Source organism: Pan troglodytes, chromosome 13 (assembly GCF_028858775.2).
Source record: "Pan troglodytes isolate AG18354 chromosome 13, NHGRI_mPanTro3-v2.0_pri, whole genome shotgun sequence".
NCBI classification, from domain to species: Eukaryota; Metazoa; Chordata; class Mammalia; order Primates; family Hominidae; genus Pan; species Pan troglodytes.
Window position 1 is genome coordinate 111657029 of NC_072411.2, and position 12175 is coordinate 111669203.

General features: G+C 38.2%; 1 protein-coding gene across 28 annotated transcripts in view; it reads left to right on the plus strand.

Moving 5' to 3' along the window:
• The first annotated feature begins 7570 nt into the window (after nt 1–7570).
• MAP2 (microtubule associated protein 2) overlaps nt 7571–12175 on the plus strand; it is a 310061-nt gene continuing 305456 nt past the window's right edge. For all 28 annotated transcript variants that reach the window (XM_024355043.3, XM_054679276.2, XM_054679277.2 and 25 more), the window contains exon 1: nt 7571–7838. The gene's annotated coding sequence lies outside the window, so the exon portion shown is untranslated. The remainder of the gene's footprint in view (nt 7839–12175) is intronic.

The window sequence follows — 12175 nt, forward strand, 5'->3', positions numbered from 1 at the left end:
AGTAGAAGAACAAGTTGGAGGACTGACACTATCCAATATTAATATTTACTATAAAGCTATAGTAATGAAGACAGTGCAGTACTGGCAAAAACAAACAAACCAAAACAGACAAATAGACCAATAGAACAGAATAGAAAATGCAGAAATAGACCTGCACAAATATAGTAAATTGATCTTTGACAAAGAAAGAAAGGCAATACAATGGAGAGAAGATAATTTTTTCAACAAATGATGCTTACACAATTGGACATGTGAAAGCAAAAAAATGAATCTAGATGCTAATCTTACCTCTTCCACAAAAATTAACTCAAAATGAATTATAGGCCTAAATGTAAAACACAAAGCAATTAAACTTTAATAGATAACATAAGAGAAAATCCTTGTGACCTTGTACTTGGTAATGAGTTTTTAGATACAAAACTAAAAGACAATCTATGAAAAACAAATTAATAAATTGGACTTCATTAAGATTAAAAAGTTCTTCTCTGTGAATATCACTATTAAGAAGATGAAAAGGTAAGCCACAGATTTGAAGAAAACATTTGTGAAACACATATTCGATAAAGGACTTGAATACAAAATATAAAGAAACTCTTGAAACTCAACAATAAGAAAATATGTAATTTAAAAAATGGGTAAAATATTTGAATAACTACTATACCAAAGAACATATACAGGCAGCAAATAAGCATGTAAGGTGATGCTCAAAATTATATGTTACTAGGAAACTGCAAATTCAAACAACGAGATACCACTAATGCCTACTAGAACAGGTAAAATTCAAACACTGACAACAGCAAATGCTCTTGAGGACATGAAACAAAAGGAATTTTAATTCATCACTGGAGGAAAGGTGCAGCCACTTTGGAAGACAGTTTGGCAGTTTCTTACAAAGCTAAACATAGTCTACCCTACAATCCAGAAATTGTGCTTCAGGTATTTACCCAAATGGGTTGAAAACTTATGTCAGCACAAAAACCTGAACATGAATGTTTACAGCAACTTTGTTTGTGCTTGCCAAAATTAGAAGCAAATAAAATGTACTTCAATAGCTGAATAGATAAACAAACTATGGGACATTTATACAATGGAATAACATTTAGTGATAAAATGAGCTATCCAGCCATGAAAGGGTATGAGGAATCTTAAATATTTACTGTTAAATGAAAGAAGAAAAGCTATATACCACATAATTTCAACTATATAACATTTGTGGGGTATTGAAAGACTGTAGGGAGGAATAAATGGAGTACAGTGTATTTTTTAAGGCAGTGAAAATATCTTGTATAATACCACAATGATGGGCACATGACACTATATATCTGGCAATACCCACAAAACTGTACAATACCAAGAGTGAACCATAATATAAATTATGAGCTTTAATTAATAATAATGCCTCAATATCGGTTCCTCAATTTTAACAAAGGTACGTCACCCATGCAAGATGTAAATAGTAGGAGAAACCATGGGCAGGGGAAAGGAAATGTATGGAAACTCTCTGTACTTTCTGTTCTGTTTTTCTGTAAATGTAAAACTGCTTTAAGAAATAAAGCTTATTAATAATATATATTTTTCAAAAACTTCAAAAAATCTAATTAAATAGAGATCTATACCATGTTCATTGATTGGAAGACTCAATATCTTTAAGACAGCAATTCTGCCAAAATTGATCTACAGACCTGAGAAAATTCCAAAGAAAACATAATTTTTATTTAAATTGACAAGTTGACATCAATATTTGTATGGAAATGCAAAAGACTACAAGAGCCAAAAGAAATTTGTAAAAGAAAAATAAGATTGTAGTACTTGCCATGTCTGATTATAAGATTTACCATAAAGCTAGAGTAATCAAAATAATGTGAAATTGTCATAAGAATCAATGACATGGCAGAGTTCAGGAACAGACCTATATATATATGACCAATTGATTTCTGACAAAGATGTTATGGGTCATTCAATGAGGAAAGGATGGTCTTTTCACAAAATAATTCTGGAACAACTGATATCTATATGGAAAAAAATAATCAGTAATACCTTATATCATATCTACTAATTTGAAATAGATCGTAGAAATTAAAACTATCAAATTTCTAGAAGAGAACAGAAAAAAAGTAGCCCTGGAGTAGATGAAAGATTACTTAGATATGACCAAAAAAACCACAAAGCATAAAAAGAAAATTTGATTGAGGAAATAGGGCTTTATCAAAATTAAAGGAGTTCGCACTTCCAAAAGATGACATTTAGAAAATGAAATGCAAACAAAAAATTGGAGGAAAATATTATCAAAATATATTCCTTATATATTCCTTGTATATTGGAAGATACACAACCCAATTAAAAATTAGCAAAATATTAGAACAGACACTTCACAACACAAAATCTGATGCAAGAATAACCAACAAGAACACAGAGACATATTGGCATCATTGGTCATCAAGGAAATTTGGTTCTTCTCAATAATTTTAGTTTTTCTACTGAGATTCTCTATTTTTTTCACTTATATTTCCTTTACTTAATTGAGTATATTTATAGTAGCTGATTTTAACACTTTTCTATTAATTCCAACATCTGGGTCATCTAAAAATTAATTTCTGTTGATTGTCTTTTTTCTTGAAACTGGGCCACTTTTTCCTGGTTCTTTGAATGTTGAATAGCTTTGGGTGGTATCCTGGATGTTAAGTTGTGAAGACTCTGGATTTCGTTATATTACTCCAGTGTTGAAGTTTTTGTTTTACTACTCATTTAATTTGGTTAGATTCACATTGCAACATTTGTCACTCGGGTAGCAACTCAAACCTCAGCTCAGTATTTGGTTATTGTTTTTGTTTGTTTTAATCTTTAACTGGGAAGCATTGAATCTGTTCCATATACACATGATTCAGGGATAAAGTGGAGATTTGTGCATAGATTATACCTAGAAATTTGGACTATTCCAGTGTCTCTTCTTTTCAGTCTTCTATTTTCACTTTCCATCTCAGGACATTGTCCCAAACTCTATTTCAGGAAAACTGTAATTTTTCTATGACTGTTTGCCCCTGGCAATACTGTGTGCAATCTTCTCTCAAGTTAAAAGGCATTGAATGTGCCATTCCTTCTTCCAAGCGTTGATTCCCCTTTAAAATATGCCTGTTTTGTTTACATTCCAGTGCTTTCTGGTTTTGGTTGTTTCACCCCTACAGGAGATGTTATCTGGGGGATGGTAAGGTCTAGTAAAAGTCTACTCAGCAGTACTGAAAACTTATACTTCAATAGTTTCTTAAAATGTTAAGCATATATCTACCATTCGACCCAGAAATTTCGCTCTTGGGTATATGACTAAAAGAAACAACAACATATCCACAAAAAAATCTTATATAAAAGTTCATAACAACCTTATTACTAACAAGCAGAAACTGAAAATAACCCCAAATGTCCACTAATTAGAAAATGGATATACAAAATATGGTATATCCATACAATAAAATACTACTGAACAATAAAAAGGAATAAACTGCAGATAACTTACAAAATAAAGAATACATCTCAAAAGTAATATGTGTGCAAAAGAAGCCAGATGTAGAATAATATATATTGTCTGAATCCTTTTATAGGAATTCCAAGAATATGCAAAGTGAAGCCACAGAGAAACATAATCAAAAGTGTAGTTACCTCTATGGGTTGGGGCTGAAGGTGTAGATTGAACATTTCTGATCTGTGCTTTTAATTGAATGTAAATTATACCTCAACAAAATTTTTGAACAGAATGATACATTATGGTCCAGAAGAAGTCAATGGTAATTTCACCACCTGTTCAATGAACTAGGCATAGAATTGGAAATGGGAGACCATACTACAAAGCTCATTTTTAAATTTTAAAGCCATTGCAATGGTCAAAACTTGTGAAACATGATAGAAATTTTGATAGATGTGCCTCTAGTCATCCATAGAGAAAAGGTCAAGAAATTAAAAACAAAACACAAAAAGCCCATTTCACACATAGAAGGTAAAGGACTTATGAGTGTCTGCTCTTCAGTGTCATACCTGCATCTTGCATCCACATCTTTTCTATGATGGGATGCACATTGTATCAGCATTGTTTGTGTATGTATGAACCTTGCTCATTGTTTCTCTAGGGGCCACTTAATTAATGTTCATCAACTTAATAAGCAAATCCTCAGCTGAGCTATAATTTCTCATAGCTTTATAAAACTAAACTGACCTTAGGTGGCATGTGGTTGAGTCTCCTCATTTGCTAATAAAAATATTGAGGTTCAAAATGGTAGAGAGATGTACCCAAGGTCACACAAGCAGGGAACAGCAAATATGGGCCCTCAGATCTGACTTGAAGTCTGGTGCTCTTAACACTATGCAGTACAACCTCCTCAAAGGCTCACCTACTCTTTGACTCTCTGGGGAGAAGGTTTCATTACTTCCTATATACCAGTAGACCTTTCTCTAATCAGTAGAAATACATTTATTCTGATGGTTTTCTGATTGAGAAACTATCAGAAGTCCTGTCCCTGAGAAAAGGGTATGGTTGTTTATGTATGTAATCCTCTGGGCCAAATAAATACAAATCAAGAATTTAGCCTGAAGACAAGACAAGTAATTGTGGAAATCAATATTGGCAGGCTCTTTCTATCTGTGGTTTACTTTTTGGAGTCCAGCACTGTATTAGTCAAGGCTTCTTCAGTTGAAAATGACAGGAATCCAACTACAGCAAGCTTAGAAAAGAAACAAAAATCTATTGGCTTGAAAAATGGCATTTCTACCTTGAGACGTAGCAGGATCCATGGAGTCTTTCAAGGGTTCTTTCTCCATCTCTCAGCACTGCTTTTCTGCATGGAAGGAAATACAGTCACTGACAACTCTATACCTATACCATCCAATTCACTATTGTTCATATGACACATCTCATGGAAAAAAGCCTGATTGGAAATATTTGGGACATATGACCACCCTGTATCAATCACTATACATGAGGAGAACAGGTTCTACTATAGAGTTAGCCAGGGTCACATGTCCACCTCTGAGAAAGAGAAGAGAGGCACACATTTTACTAGCATATGGGGAATCATATGAAAAGGATCATTCCTCTAAGGAAGGGATGCTTTGCTGAGGGAAAAAAAAAAAAAGTTCACTTCAACACAAAGACCCCTCCTTAAACCAGAAGCCTAAACATATGGAGTCCCCTCCTAAAGTTGTTTGACATCCCAGGGCACTGACTCCTGCAAACTGTATTTCTTAGGCTGCTTTGTCAACTGACTTTCTTCTAGGTTCACCCAATGACAGGGTTTTGAAATACAGGTTAAAGGAGGGCCACGGTATTTCTTTTCACTCTCAGCTTTTGGAGGACCCTCCAGCATTATCTGTCTCCCAGTAAGCATCTCCACTGTGGTCTCAGTTCCTTTAATGTAGCTTGTGCTCCTCATTCCTGGTAAAGCCTCCTCTCTAGCACTCCCCAGCCTGAGAGTGGTAGTACTTTCCTGCTAGTAACTATCATCGTGTTGCCTCATCATCCCCTAGTTGGCTTTTTAGTCATTTGAATCCTTTGTAATTTGTTCCCCATATTAAATTCTCTCTATTGAATTACAACATATGGATGCTATTTTTCTGAAAGAACTCTAAGATGTGTGTTGAGAGGAGGCAATCTCCCATATAAGGACCAGGTTCCCCAAAGAGAAAAGCCATTAGAGTTTAGCTGCCTCAGCTAATCTTAAAGTGGAGGAAAAAACAAACAAACAAACAAAAACAAAAAATGCTGAGGAACACTGTACTTTAAACTATCGGAGAAATAATCTCTTTTTATTGCTGTTTTTTAGAGACAGGGTCTCACTCTGTCACCCAGGCTGGAGTGCAGTGGTGTAATCATAACTCACTGTACCCTCAAACTTCTGGCTTCAAGCGATACTCCCTCCTGAGCTGCTGGGATTACAGGTGTGAGCCACCGCTCCTGGCCCTGGAAAATTACTCTCATTGAGCACCTGCACCTGCATGCCTGGTCATGAATGTCAGCTGCTAACACTCTGGTAGTATGCCTACTCCTTCCTCCCATCCACATACTGTCTATGATTTCCTAGTCTCCTAAGACCTCCTTCTCAATCAGGCCATCTTCCGAGGAGGAGCATCAACTCCTCCAACCTCCCAGCTCCTGGGTGTGCCTTGATACTTCCAAACTCACTGCAAGCGTCACTGGCACATGGTATGAAGCAGAGCGGGGGAGGCAGGACACAGAGCACTGGGTGTGACTGGGGAGGCCAGGCTTCACAGCTTCCTCTGTGATGGTTTCTAATCCTTGCAGGCTCCCACCATTGGGTCTCTTTCCATCTGAAAATGGAGGAAATTAGACCAGCTGCCTAAAACATCAACTCTAATGTTCTAGGTTCTAAGATTCTATGGTTAATTTAAGTGACAGAACCACATTATGGCTGCTGTTTCATCAGCACTGTGAAGACTGTACAAGCCACACCTCAGTATGTTGGCTGACCTTAAAAACACCTTGTCAGTACTTGATATAGACACTCGCAGTAATTCTAAGTTGCATCTTACTTTTCTTACTTACAATAAAATGCTGCTCTCTGATTATGAAGATTCATACTCCTTAGTACGAATGGTAAAGAATCATTTGTTTTCTCAGGTGGTCATTTCACTTTCAAAAGCATTTAAGAGGCAATTTTTTTAAGGGTGATATTTCAAGGTCAACACTTTCCGTGCTTTCTAATTCATTGTATTTGTATCATTCTTCAAAGATCCTTCATATTCATTATCTTTTTAAGCATAAGAGAATTGGGCTGTCATTTTTAGTTCTCATATGACACATGAATACACTGAGAGTTAGATTAAGTGAACTGTCTCTAGAGCATACGTCTGGCTATCTAGAATGTAATAACTATAAAGGGAGGGGATCTTTTTTATTAGGGTTGGGGGAAAGGTCTGTCACTGATGTTTCTAATGCTTAGAAGAGTGCCTGACACATAGTAGGTGTCAATAAACATTCGTTGACTCAATAAATGAATGAATCTAATTCGTGACAGAGCTGGGTCTAGAATTCTCTACTCCCTCAGCCATTGCTCCTTTAGTGCTGACAAGAGTTGTTCTATGTTCTCAAGCGCCCCACATTCCTTTGTCTTTTCTGGATGCACCTGTGGTTGGGTTTGTGAGGCGAGGCCAGTGAGCTTTCCTGGTGAGGTGCCACTGGCAACCCCGCCTCATAGCGACACAGGGGAGGGAAGCAGGGGGTCTGCGGAGGTTGCTCCCGAGAGACTAAAGCTGCTGCCCCCGATTTTCCAAGGACGCCAGTGAGGAAGGCCCGCCTGTCCCGCCGCCCGGGCACTGGCCTTGCGGGAGGGGACCAGGGCTCTGGAGAAGGCCCGCGCCAGCGGCTGGGCGGGGCTCTCCGAGGCTCCCACCTCGCGGTCCCCGCCTGGCGGCCGGCGGCTGCGGCAGAAGGCAGAGCGGTCGTGCTCCCCCTCCCGGACACTGCGGCGGTGGCAGCGCCAGCCCCACCGCGGCCGCCCACGGGCTCGCGGAGTCGGGCGGGACCTGCGCGGGGCGGGACCTGCGCGGGGCGGGGAGGAGGGGCCGAGGCGGAGCTGCTGCGCTGGGAGCCGGGTGGGGGCGCCGCTCTCAGTCTGGGGCGGGCGCTCGGGCTGCGCGGGCTCTGGGCAGCAGCAGCAGCAGCAGCAGCATCCTCTCTTCCTTTACTTCCCTTCCGCTTCTTTCTCTTCCTTCTCCTTCTTTCCCCCCCCTCCCCTTCTTCCCCTAACCCTTCTACCCCTCTCCTTTTTCTCCGGAGGGCGCTAAGTCCGTGAGCGGTGGCAGTCGCGACCGCGGGTGCATCCAGTTTCTGCGCCCAGGTAAGAGACCGTCCCCACCTCTGGCTCTATGTAGGGCGCCTCTCCTTTTGCCTCGGTCTCTGAGTAGAAAGAGAGAGGAATGGGGAGGGGTTGTGTCTCGTCCTCTGGGACTCGCAGCAGGCAGTCTGGTAGTTGGTCGAGTGACCAGCCGTGCACCTGGCGGAAGATTCGGGCCTGTCCTCTCCAGGTGTCACTGCGGAGCAGGGGGCCGGACGCTACTGGTACCTGAGCCCTGGCTTCGTAGAAGAGCGAGTGACCTTGTTAGGTACCACTTTGAAACAACTGAAAACTTACGCCAGGTTAGAATACGTGTATCGAAAGCCAGTATTACCTGCACTGTGGAAAGAAGGGGAGTGGATTCTACAAAGATAGTGGAAAATAGGAAATCGAGGTAGGGGATTTTTTTGTTCATCCAGCTGCAGAGAACTGCACACTGGCAAGTGAGTGAGTGAGGGAAGCCTTGTCCATTTCAAATCATGTTTCTCTGTAATTCCTTCAGAAACAGCTGGGAGAGGAGGACTGATATTTATAATTGTAGGAAAATGAAAAATAAATGCCTGGTGGTGTTGGAGGGCGGGGCACGAAGAAATGAGTCTGGTTGAGCTTCCACACAGTCGTTTTTCTTTTTAAACGTTGGGGGTGGACCTCTGAATCTACAGTGCATCTATTCTTTTCTTCCTTTTCTTTTTAAAAGGCTTTTTTGGTGGGGAGAGGAGGACTGCAGTGCTGGCTGCCTTCCTTCCCCCACCTCGTCTTTTGTTTAAGGATGGAAATTTCAAGAAAGAGTGTGTGGGGGGCTAGGAGTGGGGAGCTGTATATTTGGGTGTGTATAGGGGGAGGGGTATGGATGGAGTCAGAAAAAAAATCCTTGAAAACTGGAAATTAATGTTATTCTGCCTGGCATCCGGACTTCAGGATTTTTGTCAGAAAATAAAAAGCTTTCATTAGCAACAAGCCCGTTTGTGACAATTGCTGTGTGCCATCTGTCGTAAGCTCTTAGCACAATGCTTCCAGGACATAGACCCTTTAAAATTGAGTCCGGTGTAAAGGGTTTTTGTTTAAATGCCTAAACACACAAGTATGCACACAAATGTATAATACACTATATACATGTTACAAAAGGAAATAGGTACTTAAGAGACTGATTTTTTAAAATTGTATTTGAGGGTTTGGAAATTATGTTGTGAATAAAATCTGTAGTGCAAAACAAAAAAATATTGTTGGGTGGTATATAATTTTGGGTGTGAGGCAAAGGGATTGATGACTGTTGGTAAGGAACTAATTTAAATGTTAAAGATATAATTTATTTTAAAATGATCAGTCTAGAAAAGGAAATGATTGCAAACTGAAATTGAGGTTTGCAGCCACAGTGAGGCGATGGAGAACAAAGCCTTTTATGTGAGCCACATTATGCAAAATGTCCCATGCATGAGCTGCAGGTACCAGCCCAGTTCAAAAGCATAGTTCTTTCACTATGTCATTTCACTGTGGACAATTATGATTTTTTTTGGCAGTCAAATAGATTGAATAAATAGAAGCCCTTTAGAATGCTTTTAATTTTATGCCCAGGGAAAAGATTACAGCCTTCCATCAGAATATAACACAAAACAGCCCTTTAACCGGGCAATAGGTGTATTTTGGTAGAAATCCTTGTGAATTTGCAAATCATGGATGTTCCAAAAGCCCCAGCCCCATGCACACAAAGAACCCTTCCTTCAAGAAAAAAGGCATTTTTTTCATTCAGTAAGGATTATTATATTTGTGTGTGTGTTTATGTTGATTTCCTGGTAATTTCATCTGATTATCATAGGTGTACATCTGCATTCATGATTTGTATATTATCAGAGCCATTGTGGCTTTAGGATCAGTGGTACATGCTGTTTATCTGTGGTTTATTTAATTTTAATTTTTCATATTTTACAGTTTGCTACAATATTATTTAATGTCCAAAGTTTTCTTTTTTAAAACCATAAGTAGAAAATTGCTTAACACACATCTGAAGATCTAAGTAATTTAAAAATAGAGCTACCTTTTATAAAATAATATTTTAGTTATATTAATTTTTATTTTATTTATCTCCTCTCTTATTTTTTTCCCTTTTCTTATCAAATAACCTGTTTCTTTATGGCTGCTTTAGTCTTCTATACTGCCATAGCAGGGCCAGTGTTTTCAAGAATTTTGAATTTAGGATTGTTCATTCTCTGCAGCACCTCTCAGGATGACTTGTTTACAGCACCTTCTCAGGGAGGAGACAGGGAAAGAATGTGCTGAAAGAGCATGACCCAGTGAAACTGGCACAGCCATTACCTCATCCTAGTAGGTACTTCAGATTCATTGAGAGAGCAGGCATCCTCTCAGTGGAAACCAAACACCAGGAGCACACCCATCTCAGGGCAAAAGCCTTTCTCTTCCCATAGCAGCCTTTACTAATGTCATTCCACTGAGGTTAAAGGGATATTTTCTCTTTTATGTATTCCTTTTCAGGGATCTTGAACTTGGTTAGAAATATGTAGCCAGAAATGAAACTTGGCACAGAATCCTCTAAGCCTGAAGGAATAATTTCATTCCTTTACCCCTTTTGGTTTAAACCAGTTCGCAAATTTTCTAAACATCAGAAGGGAAAAGGAAGAAAAATGTTGGTGTATTTTTGTGTATTTTCTTATCACACACACATATTTTGTACTGAATTTTACTAGCAGTTAGACAACAGACTGGACATGCTATTAACAAATGTAGTTGCACTGCTGGCATTTAAAAAAATCATTATTACATTTGCTTATAGGACAATAGGTGCATCCTTCAGTGATTCATTGATGTCCATTTGAGACTGACCATATGAAACTGACATGGGGATTTTAGTATTCAAGTTGGTAACTCTGATTATTGAATCCTTTCAATACTTAATTTCCTCTTAACAGATTAAGATAAAGAATCTGAAATAATAGTTACAGTAGAAGATAGCACCACCCCCAGATCAATACTATCCTCCTTAATGCTAAAAGTAGTCACTTTAGGTAAGTCATTAGTAAATGCATGAACCTGAAGATAACAGTTTTGAAACGATCTCAGATTTTTTTGTCTCTGTTATAGATTAGTTAAAGATGCTAATAAACTCTTTGAGTCATATCTGATTCTCTCAGATATATCAAGTGTTTTTGCTACTTTAATTATCTCTTTACTATTGCCATTACCTTTATCTACTCAATCTAGACCTTTTCATGTAAGGACTGTATTTTGATCATTTCACCATATTTTCCCTCCCTTCACATCATTCTTTTTAATTCGACATTTGGATGTTAGACTTACTGTTCTCTAGCTATTTTGGTTTCAGTAATGTTACTCTCTTGATACAAATTTGGCCTTTATTTTTCATTAAGGAGAGCACTTATTACCATTTATGTATTTATGTATTCATTATGAGAAACAACTTTTGATATTCTCAGTTTTCAATTGCAGAAAATGATTCTAGGCACCAAAAGCAGTTAAAAGGCTGCAAATTAATATGTAGTACACAAAAGGCCAAAGTCAAGGGAGACAGTCTGTATGAAGGTTTGGGTGGGTGGGTAGGTGGGTGGGCGTAGATGAAGATGTGGAATGAAAGCAAATTCTCAGCTATTAAAAGCTGTCCATGTAGGGTAGAGATGAGCCTTTTTGTCTAAGAGGGTGAAGAAGAAATAAATGGTTTGTTTTTCTGTTTCAACATATTTTGTCCCCATCCCTCCCCTGTCATGTCTTTGAACTAAGGCCATGGTGCTTCCTTATAAAAATTATACAGTATGTTTATTGGAAGGAGTTTTACAGTGAATTAGGTGAATTCAGAATTTTAAAATGATGTGAACACAATTAGATGAATTTTTATGAAAAACACTTTGAATCTAATCTTTGATCTTTCCTGTTCAAGACATAAACTTTCCTTTGAATGGTAGTACTTTAACTGTAATACATTTTACTTAAACATTTCAGTAAAATTCTATGGAAAGTTAGACAAAATAAAGAGCTCAGGATCCTCTTTCAGTCTATTGTTAAGTTTATATTGTGGAAGTTGGGGAAAGTTTTAGACAGTTTGTTTTCCATTAAAACACACAGTAGAGGGGGCAAATTTCTTTTTTTTTTTTTTTTTTGCTTTTTGTTATGTTAATGAGCAAATAATTTACTTTTAAGATCACATACCTTGACTTTTTTCTTTCCTTTTTTGTCTTCTTTCCATTCTCCTCTTTCCCTTTTCTTTTCTTCTTTACTTAGATTGCTCCTTTCAGTTTGTATTGGCAAAATAAACATTGGTCTTTAGAAAATGAAATTATAGCCTGATATTCTTATTGAAATTTATTTTTCATTAT